This window comes from Phoenix dactylifera, unplaced genomic scaffold, assembly GCF_009389715.1.
Source record: "Phoenix dactylifera cultivar Barhee BC4 unplaced genomic scaffold, palm_55x_up_171113_PBpolish2nd_filt_p 001588F, whole genome shotgun sequence".
Taxonomy (NCBI): domain Eukaryota; kingdom Viridiplantae; phylum Streptophyta; class Magnoliopsida; order Arecales; family Arecaceae; genus Phoenix; species Phoenix dactylifera.
Genome location: NW_024068893.1, coordinates 3,070 through 6,927, shown reverse-complemented (window position 1 = coordinate 6,927; position 3,858 = coordinate 3,070). Strand labels below are relative to the sequence as shown.

Below are 3,858 nucleotides of genomic sequence, written 5' to 3'. Positions count from 1 at the left end.
TCTAGTGTGATCCAAATGCTCCCATCTTTTTATGGGCTCACCAATGAAGACCCATATAAACACCTAGATGAATTTCTTGAGATTTGCACCACTGTCAAGATTCAGAACTTCACTGATGATGCTCTGAAACTTAGATTATTTTCCTTCTCCCTTAAAGATAGAGCCAAACAATGGCTGAATTCTTTAGAAGCCAACTCGATTCGTTCTTGGGATCAAATGCAACAAGAATTCCTAAAAAAATACTTTCCCATAAGAAGAACGAACTAGTTTAGACGTGCCATCACAAGCTTCTCCCAAACTGAGGGAGAAAAATTTCATGAAACTTGGAAGAGATTTCGGGACCTAATCCGTAAATGCCCACATCATCAAATACCTAAATGGCAGCTAGTGCAATATTTCTATGATGGATTGACTGAACGAAACCGTCAGATGATTGATGTCGCATGCGGGGGGACATTCATGCTTCAAAATGAGCATTAAGCATGGCAATTATTTGAAAATCTAAATGAAAACTCCCTCCACCATGCTTCCTGTTCTCTTCAAGCACCCCTGAGTTCTCAAAGAAAAGGGACCATTTGTGAAATAAGTCATTCTATGGACCTGTCTAGCAAGGTAGATGCATTGTCCCATAAGATTGACCAACTGATGATAGGTGGGCATTACATTAACTCTTCCCAAGCACAAGTGTGTACTATCTGTTCTAGCCCATCCCATCCTATTCATGAGTGCCCTTCAGCGCCCCAATCCTCCGAACTCGTGCAAGAACACATAAATGCTGCTCAAACACAGCCTAGATCGGGTAATGACCCATTTTTCAATATATATAATCCAGGATGGTGAAATCATCCAAACTTTTCTTGGAAGCAGCAAGCTTCGAATACAGCCCAACCCTATTTCCAAAATTTTCAAAATCCTCAGAATTTTCAAACCCCACAAAATATTCATCCCTACCGTCCCTTGATTCAATTTCAACACACTCCTCCTCCATCCCAAAGAAACACAGCCTTTGAGGAGAAAGTGTTGAACGCCCTTCAAGGTTTGGAAACCATTACACAATTGGTGCACTCTCACACGCAATCCATCGCCAAGCTAGAATCCAAATGGGGCAACTAGCTAATGCACTGAACAAACGAGAGGAAGGAAAGCTTCCAAGCCAACCATTAAGTAATCCTAGGGGACAATACATGGCTCAAGAAAATCAACTAAATACAATTCATCATGAACAAGCCAATGCTTTGACTACCCTAAGGAGTGGACGTATAGTAGACAATAAGATTGGGGAAGATAACAATAAGAAAGATGAAAGAAGAGGATAGACATGTGTCAAATAAAAATCTAAAACCTTCTTCTTCTTTAGCTAGTCCACCTTCTGCCAAAACTCACATCCCAAAGGTTCCATTTCCTGAAGCTCTTAATTCACCCTCTCCCTTTGACAGAAAGGAAACTTCACTAGAGGAAATGATGGAGGTTTTCAAACAAGTAAAAATCAACCTTCCGCTCCTTGATGCTATTAAACAAGTTTCCTCCTATGCTAAATTTCTCAAAGATCTTTATACCCAAAAGCGAAAATCTAGGACACATGTGCCTAGAAAGGTGTTCCTAACTGAGCAAGTGAGTTCTATTCTCCAACACAACACTCCTCCGAAATTCAAAGATCCTGGTGCTCCCACCATCTTCTGTGTCTTAGAAAATAATTTCATTGATCGAGCACTCTTAGATCTAGGGGCAAGTGTCAACCTTTTACCTTATTCAGTTTATGAGAAACTTGGGTTAGGTGAGTTAAAACCAACCTCGGTATCCCTTCAATTGGCTGATCGATCTGTAAAAACACCACGTGGGATAATTGAAGATGTTCTTGTCAAGGTAGACAAATTCTATTTTTCAGTAGATTTCATTATCATTGATATGGAACATGAACCTAATCCTAGGAAACAAATCTTCGTGGTCCTTGGGTGCCCCTTTTTAGCAACAGCCAATGCGTGCATCAATTGTAGAACAGGGGTAATGAACATATCATTTGGAAACATGAAGGTAAAATTAAATGTGTTCAATACGGACGACCAACCCGCAAGAAAAGTTGAGTGTTTTATGATAGACAAAATAGATGAACTCATAGAAGGAGATGCAAAAACTACCTCACTCTGTCTGGATGAAGATAATAAACTTAGCGCTTGTTGGAAGGCAATCCAATTCTCTTAGATTTTTTTTTTAACATTGAGGACAATGCTAGGTTTAGGTTTGGGGGTATTCATCTTGATTTTCATCCAAAAAAAAATTAGAAAAAAATGTGTGTTCATTTTCATTTTTTATAAAATAATAATAAATAATAATAATAATAATAAATTTTAAAAAAAAGTTTTTATTTTTAAAAACCTAATTTCTATACATTTATGCGAGAATGATAAATACACAAGATATATAAAATCTAAAAAGCCCAATGACTAGTCGGAAGTAATATAAATTTAAGTTCTTTTTATTAAGTCTCTCTTAGGGAGTTGTAAGCTAATTAATACTTTTAAATTTCACTACACACTAGCCGACCCTTCTAAGGTCTAGGCTCGACAATATGTTGATAGTATAGTAGCAACCTTGGACCCTGATGAATCATATTTATCTAATTCAAAAAAAAAAATCATCAATAAAAATGGATTTAGTCAGAAACATCGAAAAGGGCTACCTATTGTCAAAGGTCAAGTGGGCTTGTGATGAGGACTTTGAGCATAAGTCCGTAAGGGAGTTTTGATGCCCGACACCTTATGCCAACTGGTGTGAGAGTTGTCGACTGACTGCTCGTTACACGAAGAAATCACCACAAGAGTAAAAGTGCACAATTTATATATCTTTCTTAAAAAAAATTAAGAAAAAAAAATGCTGTATTGACCTTGAAAAAGACAGTAGTGTGAAAACCGTTGTTGTAAAAATTCGAGTAAACTGGAATATTACAGATAAAGCCCGTGAGGTACTAAAGTAAACATCTACAACTCTCGAAATCCTGCAAATAAGATGATTTTGAATCAGTGAGTAGGTCCCTTCGACCAATCCTTGGAAACTACTAGTCTTTGCAATATTTTGGAGATCCGAACCCTTAGCTTTTGTACGGTCCAGATTTCACCGAGCACTCCAGTATAAATAAGTCTTACAACTTTCTAAATAGAAACTTAATGACTTCAACTTAGATTGCATACTAACCTAGAATTTGGGCTGACTTAGTAAATAAAACTATGTGCTTTAAAATTCTTATCATTTATGTATCCTAAATTAGATTTTAATAATAACAATAATAATAAATGATTTACAGCAGTTTGTGGGTGTCTGAGCCGGAAACCCTCACGAGACAAAACTCGTCCACTAGGGCCACCTAGGGGTTTAAAGTCTTATTGCATATGGTAAATGCAATCGCGATTCCTGCGAAAGTGAGTCAATTTCCTTTCTATTTTGCTCGAGGACTAGCAAAATATATGTTTGGGGGTGTGATAAGTGCTAAATAATGTATAAATTAATCTACTTTACCTAGCACTTATTATTATTTTTATGCACACACTTTGGATTTAAACATAGGAAAATGTGTTTTATTTATCATTAGACAAATTATTCAAGTTTGATTGATTTTCTATATTAACTAGTCTAATGTGTGCAGGTCGAGTTACCCCATTCACGAATTAGTCCCAATCAGTTCCATGTGTGGATTGCTGTCTCCCACATGTGCATGAAGCTATCCATTCCTTTGTCCACGTCATATTTTTCCGTGTGCACCAAGCTTCCCAACCTAGCAAAACAGAGGCCTCTCCCATTTTCTCCACGTGTCCAAACTTCCGCTATTTTAGATTCAGGACCAAGCCCTTCCAACCTACCCGAGTG

At 37.4% G+C, this 3,858-nt stretch overlaps 1 non-coding gene across 1 annotated transcript; it reads right to left on the bottom strand.

Annotated features, from left to right (window-relative positions):
• Positions 1 to 265: 265 nt before the first annotated feature.
• LOC120108843 lies at positions 266 to 371 on the bottom strand. Its single transcript, XR_005510012.1, has one exon. It is a non-coding gene; the product is annotated as a small nucleolar RNA R71 (small nucleolar RNA).
• Positions 372 to 3,858: the final 3,487 nt, after the last annotated feature.